The sequence below is a fragment of the Choloepus didactylus genome (genome assembly GCF_015220235.1).
Source record: "Choloepus didactylus isolate mChoDid1 chromosome 24 unlocalized genomic scaffold, mChoDid1.pri SUPER_24_unloc1, whole genome shotgun sequence".
Classification (NCBI taxonomy): domain Eukaryota; kingdom Metazoa; phylum Chordata; class Mammalia; order Pilosa; family Megalonychidae; genus Choloepus; species Choloepus didactylus.
In genome coordinates this window covers 516,185-534,174 of record NW_023637604.1, presented here as the reverse complement: position 1 = coordinate 534,174, position 17,990 = coordinate 516,185, and the positions used below count along the sequence as shown (strand labels likewise).

The 17,990-nt window shown below is 38.1% G+C and overlaps 1 pseudogene; it reads left to right on the top strand.

The window, feature by feature from the left end:
• Positions 1–15,196: 15,196 nt before the first annotated feature.
• LOC119525136 lies at positions 15,197–16,091 on the top strand (annotated as a pseudogene).
• Positions 16,092–17,990: the final 1,899 nt, after the last annotated feature.

The window sequence follows — 17,990 nt, the reverse complement described above, 5'->3', positions numbered from 1 at the left end:
CTATTTATACAATCACTCCCCAAAACCAAATCACTTAGGTATAAATGTAATAAAATATGTACAAGATCTGTATACTGACAAATGATCCCATTAGAAAACAGACAGTAGTCATGAAGAACCGTTGCATGGAAGAGGAGATACAGATTGCAAATAAGCATATGAAAATATACTCAACATCTTTAGCCGCCAGTGAAACACAAAACCAAAATGATTTGGAGGATTCAGGGAAGATGGCAGAGTAGGAAGTTCCAGAAACCAGTCCCTCCACAAGAACAGCTATTGAACTGGTGGGAACTGTCTGAATCAACTATTTTGAAACCGCAGAGTCTAGCAGAACATTGTGCAACATCCAGGGTAGAGTGAGAGGAAGAGTCTGGTAAATTATGGTAAATACTGGTGAATTGCATTCTCTGTGAGTGGCTTCCATAGAATATAAAGACCTAGTTCCCCAACATCCAGGACTGTGCTGACTGATGACTGCTCACAGCTTTTGATCATTGTGGTAGTTTGAAGCTGAATGGACCCCAGAAGATCATATTCTTTAAAGGTAATCCTTTCCTGTGGGTGTAAATCTATTGTGGGTGGGACCTTTTGATTAGGTTATTTCAGGTGAGGTGTGCCCCAGATGTGTCTTAATCCTCTTACTGGAGTCCTTTATAAACGGGATGAATACAGAGACACAGAAGCAGAGAAAAAGCCACAGAGGCAGAGAGAAAGGCACAGAAGCAAGAAGCTGAAAGCAATGAAATCCAGAAGAGAAGGGAAAGACTGAGAGCAGCAGACATCACCATGTGTCTTGCCATGTGACAGAGGAGACCAAGATCGCCGGCACCTAGTCTTTGGGGAGAAAGCATATCCTCATTATGTCTTGATTTGGACATTTTTCTCAGCCTCAAAACTGTAAGTTAATAAATCCCCATTTGTAAAATCCAACCCAGTTTTATGGTATCTGCACTCTAGCAGGCTAACAGACTAAAACAATCATCTACTTCAGATCAATGAGGTCTGACTCTGAGCGTGGCCATTGTTCTGAAAGCCTGCCTTGGACAAAAGAGGTAGAGGAGTCTCAAAGACAGTACCCTTCCTCAAAACTATGGAGAACTGTTAAGGGGTTCATTTGCTGGACAAGTCCCCAAATCAAAAAAAAAAAAGAAAAGAAAAGAAAAGAAAAAGACGAAAAACACAGTTTCAAAAAGTCGTAGGAGGAGTGCCTGATGCCCTTGCTGGCCCCTCTCCCAACCACTCCATTGCACAGTGTAGTGCCGGCCAGTGCTCCCATTGTGGGTCCCTGGCTTTGTTCCAACTGGAAAAGACTGACCTAGGAAACTCCTCTCTGGCTCACCCTCCCCACCCTCAGAATTTGCATCCAGGCAAAGCAGCTTGGGACAACTAAAGCTGTGTGGGGGTAGGGAATGGAGAGTTAGTGCTTAAATTTTACAGAGTGTCTATTTGAGGTGACGGAAAAATTTTGGTAATGGATGGTGATGATGGTAGCACATTTTGAATGTAATTAATAGCACTGAATAATGTATTTGAATGTGGTTAAAAGGGGAAATTTTAGGTTGTAAGAGTGAGCCCTAATATAAAGCATGGTCTCTAGTTAATAATGCAATTTAAAAATGTGTTCTTCTGTCAGTTGTAACAATGATACCACACTAATGCAAGGTGCTAATATTGGGATGGTATATGGGCATTATGCATTTTATGGATAATTTTTGTGTAAACCAACAACTTCTAAGAAAGAAATGCCAGCAAATAAAAATGAGCTATTACTGCATACCCATGAGAATGGTTAAAATAAAAAATAGCAACAATACCAAATACTGGTGAGAATGCAGAAAAACTCTTTATATTCATGCATTGATAGTGGGCTTGTTAATTGTATAGCTACTCTGGAAAACCACTTTGTAGTTGCTTTAAAAAATGAACACGTAATCACCATACATCCCAGGAATTGAACTCTTGGTCATTTATCCCAGAGAAATGAAAACTAATGTTCACACAAAAACGTGTACACAGTTGGTTACAGCAGCTTTATTCGTACTAGTCACAACTTGGAAACAACACAAATGCCCTTTAACGAGTGAACAGTTAAAGAAACTTGTTACATCCATACCATGGAAAACTACTAAGCAATGAAAATAAACAAACCAATGATACACACAACTTCTTGGCTTAATCACCAAGGAATTGTGCTGAGTGAGAAAGTCAGTCCCAAAAGTTCACACATTGTATGATTCCATCTAAATGATATTCTTGAAATGACAAAATTATAGGAATGGGGAATATGTTCATGGTTGCAGGGGATTAGGGTGGGAAAGGAGGTTGATGTGGCTATAATAAGGGTAGCTATGAGGAACCTCTATGGTGGTGGAAATGTTCTGTATCTTAACTGTATTGATACCAATTTTCTCATTGGGATATTGTATTGTTGTTATATATGATGTTGCTATTGGGGACAGCTGGGTAAAGGGTACACTGTATCTCTCTGTGTTGTTACCTAACAATTGCATGTGACTACAATTATTTCAACATAAAATATTTAATTTCAACAAACAGACAAACAAAAAACAGTCACAGGCTGGTTCATACAGACACGAGAGACATATCACATCAAGAAGAAGATTGAAATGATATATTGCAGCAACCCTGGAAGACCTTAGTTGTCTCAGTTAGCCTACTTCATTGGCAAGAAAAGTTGTCAGTGAAAGTTTTAAAAATATAAAAACTCAAAAGAAATTTTCTATATGCACTATTCTGCACCTTACCCCTTCTCAAAACACTGCTGCATAGAATTGCAATGTATAGATACTCATTCCGAGGTACACATAGGTCATTTAACCTTTCCTGTACTATTGGATATTTAGGTCATTTCCAGTTTTATCATATTATAAACAGTGCTGCATGTAATATCCTTATTGTGCATCTTTGAGTTCAGTAGTTCTTAAGATTTTAGGATGTCAACAACCCTTGTAAACTATCATGGATATGTGGATTGTTTCCCTAGAAAAAATATACGTTTGCACACTTTAGGCTGTAATTTAGGGAGTTCGTGACCCACCTGAAGCCCATTTCCTGGACACTCAGTTAAGAAACTCTGGTATAGCATTTCAGCGTTTATGGAGTGTCTCAATGATTAATTGTTGATTCAATATAACCCACACTTGTATGTAACTATTATCATCTCCTTTGCATACATTTGGAAATGAAGGCTCAGAGAAGGAAAAATGACTTCCAAAACTCACACAGCTGTTTGACTTTCAGAGCTTGGACTTGAACTCATCTGATAGGAATACTCTTTATAGAGACAGTTATTTGAAGGAGCACCCACGTCTCACAGATAATTACATATATAGTTAACTTCCATAAATTTTTCCCTAGCCTGTGGTTGACTTCCTACTGCATAATTTTGTTTACAAGTACATTGCTTGGTCAGAACTTGCCCACGACTTAGGATCACCATGTCTAAGCACAAACTACCATGTCAAGTTATATTCAGAGCTTAGACTTATAGAAAATATATATTAATCTATTTAAGAATACTAAACTCCTTAGAAGGTGACATAGTTCCCTTCTCATATGCAAATGGTGCCTCCTTGAATTTCAAAGAGAGAAGTTGGTAAAAGGAGAATCTACCTATGTCGTACAGCATCTGTTTTCTGACAAATGTTTAATTGCTTACTTGTTAGAATATCTTAGTGAGAAAACGTATCTCCAACATATTTATGTATTATTTTTACTCCAATTCCAAGGAGGTTTTGGATGAACTACAGCACATCTAAAACAGGGTGATTAAAATGGGGGAGAAGAAAAGAGAGATCAGAAACCAAGTGTGGGGCACAAGAGATAGATATGTTGGGCACTTGAAAAAATCAGACACTCCAATTGAGCAAAAAAATTTTGCTCTGAAATTTCTGGCATCCCAGCAAAACAAAAAGGCAGAAGGAGAGGACATCCTAAATTACGTAATTCTCACTGTCTGATTAAAATGGAAGGCGTAACTTTGCTTGGAGGCATGCATTTTCTTCGAGGCGCAAGGAAGAACTTATCATGTAGGTTATCAAGCATCTGCTTGAGCTCTTGTTCACAATCTCATGATGCAGGCTGCTCCATTTTTGCACAGCTTTAATTGCCAAAATTATTACCACAGTTAAATCTAAAATTTTCTTCCCTGTAGCTTTTATCTATTGGTCCTAGTTCTGCTCTCTTGGACAACACAGAGCAAGTCTCATTTCTCTTCAATGTAAAAATCGCTTATATGTTTGATGACAGCAATTATGTCATCACTCCCTCACTATTTGGTCAAATATTCTCCTCCGTAGGCTAAGTTATAGGCAGTTTCTATGTTTCAGTCCTCTTACCAGGCAAGATTCTTGAAAATGTAATAATGAAGAGAAGCACCAATAAAGACACTATGGTCTCTCCATAAAACATAAGTGAATCATTTGAAACTTAAAAGATGTAGAATGTGAGGATTCCCAATTGATGTTTTTGTTCTTAGAAGGATTTCATGGCTTTTCTATCTGATTTGATTTTGAATAAAACCGTAAATTGACAGGCTCATTAGGACAATTTAACAGTAAAATATTCCAAGTAGTTAAATGAGTTGTGTCTTTTTAGGATTATTCAGTATTGTTCATTTGAACACTGGACAATGACTTCCAAATACAAGTTAAAAAAATAGAACTTGGTGTAACACGTGTGTGGAGAGAAAGGAGGTGGATACAGCCTTGCTTTCATTCTAATTTTAAATAATTATCTCACCTGAAATTTATTTTGTATAAGGAACAGGATAGATATAAGCTTCATCTAGTTTTAGTTTTCAAATGGCTAGCCAGATGCCCTAACACCTTTTCTGAGGGGGAAAAACATATTTTTTTCCACTGATTTGAAATGCAGAACATCGTTTATTGAATCCCCAAATGTATTTTTGACTATTTCTGGGCTTTAGTCTATTCTACTAATCTGTTACTCTATTCATGCACCCATACAAAGTTTGGAAAGAAAACCTTTATTATGGGAAATGTCAAATGTATAAAAAGTACAAGGAATTTTTATAATGATTCTGCAAATATCCACTCCAACCTTCAATATTTATCAACTTAGGGCCAATGGAATGCTGACTTTTAACTAATTTGGTCTTATATCATCCGGTAGGAATACTTCCCCTTCAGAATACTTCCTTTACACAGCTCCTACCTCTCATCACATGTTCGTTGATCAGTGTTGCTGTGGATTAAAACAATAATCTTGAAATGGGAAGGTCTTTCTAAACAAAACTCAAAACCCAGAAACTGTAAGGAGGAAATTGTTACTTTACACTACATAGAATTAACATTTTCACCATAGCATAAATACTTTAAGTGAAGTGAAATGACATACAAATTTGGGGGAAGTAGTTATAACATAGATGACACAGGGATAATACCCTCGATGTATAAAGAATTCTTACAAATCAATAGAAAAATAAGTAAAGGGAACAACGTACAGTTCACAGAAAAAGGGATACCAATGGCTTGCAATGATATGAAAGACATTCAGCTTAATTTGTAATTAAATAAACACAAATTAAAACTGTGAGATATCTTTTCTTCTTCTTCTGACAGAGGGTCAAAGATCAGTAAGTTTGAAAATATTGAAAATACACAGTGCTGGTGAAGATGTGGGGACCCAAGAACTCTCATACATTGGTGTTGGAATATAAAACAGAGTATTTTTGAAGGTCAATTCAGCAGTATCAATGATAAGTTAAAAAGACTGAACAATTCTTATTTAGTAATCTGTCCTAAAGAAATATTTGCACATGTTCAAAATGACGTCTACATGAAGATATTTGTTGCAGCACTGTTTATAATATTAAAAAACTACAAATAATCTAGCCTTTGGGACTTCAAAAATGAATAAGATATGGTCCCTACCTCTAAGGAACCATCATGGTGGGAGAGACAAGCCAAAACTTGATGGTTTCACTGGTATTTTGGTAAGCAAAAGTAGAGGTGGGCCAAGAGCTGCTAAGGGAATACAGAGGAAGAACCACTCAAGAGCTTGAATTTTATTCTATATGTGAAGAGTTTTAAATACAGGAATGGCATGCTCAGACATGTACTCTAGGTAGATCACTGGGAACAGGGTGGTGGGTGGATATGAGAGAGGCAAGACTAGTGGCAGAGAGATAAGAGAGAGACGATATAATTCAGATAAGGCATAATGGGGGCCAGAATTTGGATAGTGGCAGAGGAGTGGAAAGGGGGCGAATGGATCCAAGAACTACTGAGGAGATAAAAGGAACTGGAAATTGCTTGTATGTGGGGGATGAGGGCAAAGGAGGAGTAGTCTTTGACGACACGCAGGATTTCTGACTTGATGACTGGGTGGATAGTGGTGACTTTAACTTGGTTTAGACACCCAGGAAGAAGAGCAGAGGTTGTTGGGGGAAAGGAATGAATTTGGTTTGGGACATAAATCGGTTGGAGTATTTGTAAGAATGCCAAGTAGATCTGTCCAGGAGACATAAGATTATATGAGGCTGAAGCTCAGTGGAGTGGCCAAGGCTGAAGGTATGGTGCTCGGCCTACAGGTGATACTTAAAATGAGGTTGTCCAAGAGGAACATGAAGAGAGAGAGACACACACACAGAGAAAGACAGAGAAAGAGAAGCAGTGGACCAAGGAGGTACCCTGGGAAGCATCAACAGTTTAGTGATGGGCAGATAACAGTAAGATGTAGATGGAAGGATGAGAGAGTTAAAGAGGAAAAGTTTCAAGGAGTGAGTGGGCAACATTATAAAACGCAACAGGCAGACCCTGTAGAATATGAGCTGAAATGTGTCCATTGGATTTTGCAATATGAAGTCATTGCTGACTTCAAGGAAAGATATTTTAATGAAATGTTCAGGGCAGAAGCCATATTGCAAAGGGTTGGGCCATAATGGGCAGTGAAAAAGTGGAGATACTGTATAGTCTACTCTTTGAAGACACTTGTCAGAAAAGAAAAGAAGAGAGATAGGACAGTCTCGTTGAGTGTACCCCACACTTCTTTGCGGGGATTTTGAAGCCCTCCATATCCAAACTCATCCTTCCTCGTCCAAACTATCCAACCCTTTTTCCCACTTTCCACCGCAGGTTCCCTCTCCTATAAGTTAGGTGACAATCCTAACTTTCCCCTGCAACCGTCATGCTTATCCCTTACACCATGCCTTCGCTTATGCCCCTCTCCATGCCTCCAAACCCTTGCCAACCAGTCTGGGATGTCCTGTTGTCCCTCCTCTACCTAACCAATTTGACACCCATCCTTCCAAGCCAAGCTCAAATCACACATCCTCTAAGAATCCATGCAAAGTATTTTAGTCTGTTCTAATCTCTATACCTTTGCTATTATAACAACCAGAGATGGCATTAGATGTTTATTCCTTAATTATTTTCAGAGTCGTTTTGTGTCTCCCTAACAAAGTTTTCCAGAGGAGAAACCTACAGAACTGGATACATCTAGCCTTCAATAAATATTTGGTATTCAATTAACAAGTTCATAACTGGACTTTGGAGTAATAGGATAAATATTTTTGTCCTTGAGGAATATTATCCTTATTCAAGTAGGAGCAGTCATGTCCAAAGTTCCCAAGATCATCCTATCAAAAGATGCTTTGGGTGAGGAACTAGGTAACCCCAAAAACTCCTGTGTTAAAAATTTTTACCATCCTTTTTTTCCTAGGCCTCCAATTTGTTTGGGAAACTCTCCTCTTGTGTTCCTCTCAGTTTCTCTGATCTATGCTGCTTACAAAACGGTCTCTTTTGACCATTCCTCAACCTCCTCTCTGCCCAACTTATTCACCATTGAATATTAAGAGTAGGAAGGTAAAAGGAATTTTCAATATCAACATGGGACATAGATGAGGGGAAGTGGAAAGAACACTGGGTTAGAGACATGGCTCTCTCATATAACAGCAGTGTGGTCTTGGAAAAGTCACACTCTCTGAGCCTCATTTTAATCATCTGTAAAATAACTATCCCACTGAAATGTTTCAAGCATTTGGTGCATGTAAAATACTTTGTCAACTGAAAAAAAATAGGCAAGTGTTAGCCACTGTCATCTTAAAAAGATAAAACATGAGTTCACCCAAATGTAGAGAACTGTTAAATGCCACCTAGATGGTGGTGGTGGTGAGAGGGGACAACTCAGCCTAGCCCAATATTTCAACTTGTTTATGGAAGTACAAATGTGCTATGGGAGGCATTAGTCAATGGAAGTGATGTTTACAGAGGGCATTGTACAGATAGATGCCAGAATTTTAAAATTCTGAGATACTGGGTATTACTGCAAGGTCACTTGAGCTCATAAAATGGACTGATTCACCCTCCCCTCCTCCTGAATGAGGAGGCTGTGAGAGGTAGGGGTTCATATTCTGCAAACTGTAAGGAGTAGGAGGAAAATGTGAAAAGTAGGTAAATAGAAAGTGAAGGGGAGCTTGTCCACAATGAGTTCCAGGAGACATGGAATAATGTAGAAGGGGGTAGCAGAGGAAAGATATTGAGAATGGGTAAAGAGTGACCAGGTTAGTTGGAAGAGGTTTCAAGTGAAGGGACAACAGAGGAAAAAAGTTTTGGCCAAGAACAAGTGGTATGGAGAATGGAGAGAAGAGATAAAAATAGTGCTGACAATGGGAAACATATCAGAGGAAGGAACCATGTGAAAGAGTTACGATCTGTTTTTCTTGGCAAAAAATAGGTAAAAGGGACAAGTGTGCAATAATGAAGGAAGTACATGCTGGGATTTCTCACCGTGGGTTCTCCATCCATCAAGTTCAACTTCGGAGGAGTGTAGCATAAGAAGCACTGCAGTGTGCTGGAAAGCTCTCCAGACTGGAAGGCTGAGAGACCTGGGTCTTAGAATTAACTCTCACTAGACACCTGACCTTGGACAAGTCATTTCATGTATCTGGCACTCAGTTTCTTGTGGTAAACAAGAAAAGTGGACTAGATTGGTGGTTTGTTTTTTTTTTTTAAATTCAATTTTATTGAGATATATTCACAAAACATACAATCATACACAGTGTACAATCAAGTGTTCACAGTACTATTATATATTTGTGCATTCATCACCACAATCAATTTTTGAACAGTTTCATTGCCACAAATAAAGAATAAGAATAAAAATTAAAGTTAAAAAAGAACACTCAAAACGTCCCATATTCCCCATACCTCGCTATGATTCAGTTTCTTTTTGTCCTCATTTTCTTACTCATTGTTCCATACACTGGATAAAGGGAATGGGAGCCACAAGGTTTTCACAATCAAACAGTCACACAGTGTAGGCTATACAGTTACACAGTCATCTTCAAGAATCAAGGCTACTGGGTTGCAGTTCAACAGTTTCAGGTATTTCCCTCTAGCTATTCCAGTACACTAAAAACTAAAAAAGGATACCTATATAATGCATAAGAATAACCTCCAGAGTGACCTCTTGACTCTATTTGAAATCTCTCAGCCACTGGAACTTTATTTTGTTTCATTTCTCTTCCCCCTTTTGGTCCAAGAAGGTTTTCTCAATCCCATGATGCCAGGACCAACCTCATCACTGTGAGTCATGTCCCACATTGCCAGGGAGATTTATCAGCTCCCACGCAGGGGGGAGGGCAGTGAGTTTATCTGCAGAGTTGTCTTAGAGAAAGAGGCCACATCTGACCAATAAAAGAGGGTCTCATAGGCACAATATAATTGTAAGCTTAGCCTCTCCTTTGCAGTAACACACTTCATAAGGGTAAGCCCCAAGATCGAGGGCTCAGCCTTCTATATGGTAGTCCCCAATGATCACGAGAATGTCAGTACTTCCCCAGGTGGGGAAGTTTAATATTAATATTTCTATATTTCACCCAGTGCCTCAAGGGGACTTTGCAAATACTTCTTTATTTTCTGCCCAGAATACTCTGGGATGTATCGGGTTATTACATTAACCTGTACACAATAGCAAGATCTCATTCCCTAATCTAGGTGACTTGAAATAAGGATCTAATGAATAAAATAGATCCAAATGGAGTTACTCTGGGTAAGACCTAAGCATTCCATGGAACAAAGGTTGTATGTAAATGAACTAGTTGATTGCTATGGTCTTTGCATTCTGTGGGTCAAGTATAAGCACGACCAGAAAAAGGTTTTGGTTTGGTTCCTGCTGACATATTTAGCATTATCAATGCACCAAATGGCTTAGTCCGAAGCCAATCACGTTTCTATTTCCACTCGTGCTTCATAAATGCGCATTGCACATGAGAAGCATCCTTTTGGAATTCTTTGCACTGGAGTTTTCAGGATCATGGTCTCCATTTGGTCCTTCAAGAGAAGAATAGGAAATGTCTGCCAAACACTTTTAAAAAGCAAGAAACTAGCTCTAGCCATGCAATAAGATTTGTAATCCCTTCTAGGGACAAACAAATGGAAAAATTGCTGGTTTCCTCATACTAACTCCCCTTCACATACATGGTTTGATATGGGTGTGTGTGTGTGTGTGTGTGTGTGTGTGTTTGTGTGTATATGTGTGCGCGCATGTGTGTGTGTGTGTGTCTTAACATTTTATATGAATGTCACCTTAGTGAATGACAAAATTGTAGATATGTTACCAATATTTCAGAATTCTATAAAGATATCAGGTACCCCATTCTCTCTGTAGTTAATGTAAAAAGTAAACATCAATGCTGCAAGAAAAAGAGAACTTTGACTTGATCAGATTTGGATCACCTGGATCACCACATTTCAATAAGTTAGTATTTGATTTAACAAAGATTTATTGAAAGTCAAATGAGATGGAAAGCAAAATACTAACGGTGCTTTTACTTGACTTGAGGGATCGATAGGGTGCACAGCAAGCAGAATCACTTGATTTGTGTAAATTGATCTGAAATCAGTCAGCTGTTTCATAATCCCCTGTAAGTAACCATAGGGCTATGCCATCGAGGTTCTGTGATGAAGTGAAAATAACTTATTTTTCTATTTCTCCAGGAACTATTTTTTCCAGGAGGGATGCTGGGATTCATCTATAAGATTCATCAGCAATTTATTTGTAAGATGTGGGGCTTCCTTGCAATTATGGAGATGGAAAGCAAGGAAGACCTACTTTGGGTGCTGAGAGAAGTCAACTGAAGACTAAAAATAAGTCATATATTGTTTAAACATTAAAGATTTGAAAATTAAACCATTTTAAGTATTTTACCATGACTATTTTTCAAATTTCAACCCCTCCCCCATAACACCCACAATGTTCACTCACACACACAGGCACAAACAGACACACACACACACACACACACACACACACACACACACAGAGAGAGAGAGAGAGAGAGAGAGAGAGAGAGGGAGAGAGAGAGGAGAGAGAAATAAGTTTAGGAGGCCTTATTTCGATCTTGGAATTTATTGAGTAGGTAAGATTCCTAAAACATGATGGACTATCCGTATTTTTGCATGTAATCTAATGCTACTTTTATTTTTCAGATATGATCTCTGGTTTGTAAACCATAACTATTGAAACCATTTTCTGCCATCTTGAGGGCATTGCCTTGTGATGTAGCCGAGTACGTATTAGTCCTGGACAGGGAGGCAAAACCATATCATATTAATTCAGTGTATTTATTTTGTGCTTTGTATCTACCACCATGTTTTATCTTCTTATATTCCCTTTAGAGAAGGTAGAACATAGGATGATCTCCCCTTTTACAGATAGGAAGCTGAGCTCAACAAGCAGAGGAATGGCTCAAACACAGTTTGAAAAAAAAGAATAATAGACTGGGATATAGAAGAGGTGTGCTTGAGGCCCACTTGTACCACTATCCAACTAGGTGACTTCGAACAAATTCTTTAATTTTTCTGAGCCTCAATTTCTTCCTTCGGAATACTTGCTCTACCTCTTTCTTCAAGAATCAATTGAGAGAGCATGCAAATAACTAACATCAGGAACAAAAGTGGGACATTATTACCAACCTTACAGAAGTAAGCAGGATTTTTTTAAGAGGGTACTATGAGCAATTATATGCCAAAATATTAGAAAGCCTAGATGAAATGGAAAAATTCATAGTAACATACAAATTACCTAATCTGACACAAGGGGAAATAAAAAGAGACTCAACAGACCTATAACAACTAAAGAGATTGAATCCATAATCAAACCTGCCCAACAAAGAAAAGTCCAGGACTGGATGGCTTCACTGCTGAATTCCACCAGACACTCCAAGAAGAATCGACACCAATCTTTTGCAAACTCTCCCAAAAAATAGGAGTGGAAGGAACACTTCCTAACTTAGACCATGAGGGCAACATTACCCTGATACAAAAGCCAGTTAAAGAGAGCACAAGGAAAGGAAATTTCGGAACAATATCCCTTATGAATATAGATGCAAAAATTCTTAACAAAACACTGGCAAACTGTATCCAACAGTATATAAAAAGGATTATAGGCCATGATCAAGTGGGATTTACTCCAGGAATGCAAGGATGGTTCACATAAGAAAATCAATCAACGTAATACACCAAATTAAGAGAAAGAAGGGAAAAAAACACATGATCATCCCAATTGATGTAGACGAGGCATTTGAACAAAATCCAACATCCTTTCATGATGAAAACATTTGGGAAACTAGGAAGAGAAGAGAAGTTTCTCAACCTGATGGAGGGCATTTAGGAAAAACCCACAGCAAATATCATCTTCAGCGGTGAAAGACTGAATGCTTTCCTCCGAAGACCAGGAACAAGACAAGGATGCCTGCTATTACCACTCTCACTCAACTTGGACCTGGATTTTCTAGCCAGATCAATCAGGGAAGAGAAAGAAAGGAACAACAGTCACATTGGAAAGGAAGAAGCACAACTATCCCTATTCGCAGATAACCTGAACCCACATATTGAAGATCCCTAAGAATCCACAAGATAGCTACAGGAATGAATAAACAATTTCTGCAAAGTTGCAAGATACAAGATAAACACTCAGAACTTGGTTGGGTTTCCATGCACCAGTAGTGAACAATTCAGAAGGAAATTGAGAAAACAACTCTGTTTATAATAGCATCTAAAAGAGTAAAATACCTTGGAATAAATTTAACCAAGTAGGTGAAAGATTTGTACACTGAAAACTACAAAACATTTCTGAAAGAAATTAAAGAAGCCTTAAATAAATGGAAAGACATCCTGTGTTCATGGACTGGAAGTCATTAAATGGTTAAGACGTCAGTACTGCTTAAAGTGATCTACAGACTGAATGCAATCTCCATAAATATTCCAACATCTCTTTTTGCAGAAATTGAAAAGTTGATCCTCAAGTTCCTATGGAATTGCAAGAGGCCCCAGAGGCCAAAACAATCTTGAGAGAGAAGAACAAATTAGGAGGTCTCTCTCACACCTCCTGATGTCAAAACTTTCTGCAAACCTACAGTAATTAAAACAGTGTGGTATTGGCAGAAGGATAGACATGAGACCAATGGAATAGAGTTGAGAGTCCAGAAATTAACCCACACATCTATGACTAATTCATTTTCAACAAGGGTGCCAAGGCCATTCAGAGGGGGAAGAATAGTCTCTTCAACAAATGGTGTCGGGACAATTGGAAAATCACATGCAAAAGAATAAATTTGGACCCCTACCTCCCACCATACACAAAAGTTATTTCAAATTTGATGAGAAATTTAAGTATAAGAGCCAATATTACAAAGCTCTTACAAGAAAGCATAGGGAAAAATCATCAGGACCTCTTGGGAGACAGTGGATTTTTAGATTTTACAACTAAATCACAAGCAACAAAGGAAAAAAAAAATAGATGAAATGGACTTCACCCAAAGCATAAATTTTGTGCATGAAAAGACACTACCAAGAAAGTGAAACACATTTTACAGAATATGAGAAAATATTTGGAAACCTTGTATCTGATAAGAGTTTAATATACAGTATCCTACAAGTTAACAGCAAAAAGACAAACCACCCTTCTTTATTTGCAGAGTTGGCTGGGAGAGAGAGGCCACATCTTCCCAGCAAAAGAGGTTCTCTGGCGGTGACTCTTACCATGATTATAAGTAGGCTTAGCTTCTCCTTTGCAGGATTCAGTTTCATAAGGGCAAGCGCCAAGATCAAAGGCTTGACTGATTAAATTGGGAGTCCCCATTGCAGGTGAAAATATTAGGAATTCCCCAAGTGGGGATTTTAATATTTCCACATTCCCCCCAGTCCCTCACGGGGACTCTGCAAACAAATTTTTGTTTTCTGTCCAAAACAGTCTGGGATGTATCAGGGTTTTACATTAACCTGTACAGAATAATAAGATCTCATTACTACCTTCCCTTGGGTCCACGTGGTGCGAAAGTAGGAGCAGGTTATAAATGACCAAACTCCATGTGATCCTCCATTGAAGCAGGAAGACAAGCCTGGATGGTGGGGAAAGAAGTGGAAATAAAATCTGTCCAGAAGAAGCCTAAAGAAGATAGTGGGCAGATGGAGAAGCAACAAGATTTGGGAAGCAAGTTGCATCTATCTCCAGTAAAGAACAGACTGAGGAAAAAGGCAATGAATATAAGAAAATTGGAAAAATACTTCCTCTGACCTCAGAACTTTTTTTTTAAGTCAACCCTTCTTTGAACTCACCTAGTAAGAGTTTGAAATGAATGATGTTGTGTAGGAAAGAATTATCACTTTAATTAGTTAAGTCCTGCTGCCACAGCTTACCCCTTCCTTGTGGTAATAACCCCCCATAAAGTGTAAATCTGTGAAAATGTCCTCCGATAAAAAAATTTGAACCCCACTGATAACAGAGTATTCATACTGAAGAGAAACCCTATGAATTTACCGAATCTGGGAAAACTTCTTTCATTCACATGTCATACTTCATTAAATGTAGAAGTCATGCTGGAGAGAAACCCTGTGCTTGTAAGGAATATTGAAACAGCTTTATCTAGATGACAAATCTCATTGATCAGAAGAAAATTCATACTGGAGAGGAATCAGTGAATGTAATAAAACTTCATTGAGCATTAGAAAATTTATGCAAGAGAGAAACCTTTGAGTATACTGAATATGATAAAGTTTTCTCTTGAATCTCATTTCTTAGTCTACATTTGAAAGGTAAAACAGGGTAAAAATCTTATAAATGTAAGAAATGCGGAAAAATCTTAAGCCAAAAGTAAATCCTCATTCATCAAAAAATTCATACTGGAGAGAAACCTTGTGAATGTGGGTAAGCTTCCACTCAGATGTCAATCCTCAGTCAGAAGAGAATTTATAGTGGGGGGAAACCCCTTTGTCTGTAAGGTATGCGGGAAGGTCTTCAGCCACAAATCAAACCTCACTGAGCATGAACATTTTCATACTAAAGAGAAACCTTTTGAATGTAATGAATGTGGAAAAGCCTTTAGCCAAAAGCAGTATGTCATTAAAGATCAGAACACTCATACTGGAGAGAAGCTTTTTGAATGTAATGAATGTGGCAAATCCTTCAGCCAGAAGGAAAACCTCCTTACCCATCAGAAGATTCACACTGGTGAGAAGCCATTTGAGTGTAAGGATTGTGGAAAAGCTTTCATTCAAAAGTCAATCCTCATCAGACACCAGAGAACTCTCATGGGAGAGAAACCCTTTGTATGTAAGGAATGTGGGAAAACCTTCAGTGGCAAATCCAACCTTGCTGAGCATGAGAAAATTCATATTGGAGAGAAACCCTTTAAATGCAGTGAATGTGGCACAGCTTTTGGCCAGAAGAAGTACCTCATAAAACATCAAAACGTTCACACTGGAGAGAAACCCTATGAATGTAATGAATGTGGAAAAGCCTTCTCTCAGCAAACAACGCTTATTGTACATGTGAGAATTCATTCAGGTGATAAGCCTTATGAATGCAATGTATGTGGAAAAGCCTTCTCTCAAACCTCATCCCTTATGGTGCATGTGAGAAGCCATACAGGTGAGAAACCTTATGGTTGTAATGAATGTGGGAAAGTCTTCTCTCAGTTTTCAACTCTTGCTCTACATTTGAGAATACACACAGGCAAGAAGCCGTATCAGTGCAGTGAATGTGGGAAAGCTTTCAGCCAGAAGTCACACCACATTAGACACCAGAAAATCCATACACATTAAAAACCCTAAGAATACCTTTAAGATGTGAAATTTTTCATTGTGAATTTACATCTCACAGCACATCAGAAATAACCATTCTGAATCAAAGCACCATGAATGAGGAAAATAAAAGCTAAAAACTTAATGGGACACCAGAGGTTACATACTGAAGAGGACATCTGGTGACCAACAAAAAACCTATAGCAAGCAGCAAAGGTAATGCTGAAACTTTAGAAGCATTTCCACTAAAATTGGTGAAGAAGAAACAGATGCCTTCTATCATCATTGCTATCAGCATAGATCTGGAGATCCTAACCAATGTTATATATTAAACAAAGTTGCGTTGGAAAGCAAGAGACAATACTAGATATCATCTACAAATAATATAAAACTCTTGTGGTATTGATGCGGCAGAAAAGGAGTGAGCCCAGAAACAGACTCACATACTTATTAGAATTTGGAATATGATAGAAATGGCAATAGGAAATGATGAAGTTATGGGACTATTTTAAAAATAGTTTGAAGGTATTTTGTTGTCCAGGGAAGGGATAAACCATATACAAAAGTAAAAGGCAAAGGGGTTAAAAACAAGAATATGAAAAAGCTATGTACTTAAACAGTCTTGAGATTAGGAGAGCATTACTTCAAACAAATCCAAAACGCTTAGCAATTCTTCTCTGAGTATCGATACTCAGGAACTATGTATCAGGAGGATATTTACTGTGGCATGACTTGTAATAGCCAAAAATTGGAAACAAATGCCCATCAGGAATGAAATGGAAAATTCTTGTGATGGAATACTATATCTGTAAAATGCAACATAGGAGAAATGCATTGACAGGGAAAGGTCGTGTTGAAAAATCATGTTGAAAGGGAAAAATCAAATTGCAAAATGATACATACAGTACAATGAAATTTTTGTAAATTTGAATAAAGACTTCCCTCATCAAATTCAGTAGTATATATTGGTAATGGATGCATATTGTATGCAAATATTTCTGAAAAGGATTGGAAGGATACAGACCAAACTCCTGATAGTGGTTGCTTGTGAAGAGCGGAGAGGGGAAAGGGAATGAATGTGGGAGGTGGGGTGGGGATTGGTAAAAGGGGATTGCAGCTTTATATATAAATAATCATTTCTCTTTAAAAAGACTGCAAGTACATATAACAAGATACTGGGTGTTACTGCAAAGGAGAGGCTAACTCTGCTTATAATTGTGCCTACGAGTCTCCCCGAGTGCTTCTTTGTTGCTCAGATGTGGCCCTCTCTCTCTCTAACTGAGCCACCTCGGCAGGTGAACTACTGCCCTCTTCCCTATGTGGGACCTGACTCCCAGGGGCATAAATCTCCCTGGCAACGCAGGACATGACTTCCGGGGATGAATCTGGACCCAGCATTGTAGGATTGAGAACATCTTCTTGACCAAAAGGGGGATGTGAAATGAAACGAAATAAAGCTTCAGTGACTGAGATTCCAAATGGAGTCGAGAGGTCACTCTGGTGGACAGTCTTACGCACCATATAGATAACACTTTTAAGTTCTAATGTATTGAAATACATAGAAGTAAATACCTGAAACTAATAAACTCCAACCCAGTAGCCTTGAAAAAAAACAACAAGATACTGGTTAATTCTGGATTGTGGTATATGGATATCTTGTCTTATTTTTTGTACTTTTCTGTATTTTTAAAATTTCTCAATAATAATAGGGATAAGGATGGGAAAGCTGTACCTTTAGAAACTATAATGGATTCCTTCCAATCAAATACTAAACTTTTTATAGAAAATGTTTCTAAAATTTTATCAATGGTGAGTGGATGGATTTGTTCTCCATGTAGCATGAAATTATCTATTTTATTAAAATTAAAATAACAGCAAAAATAAATCTCATTCCCCATTTCAGTTTCCATGCAATTACGA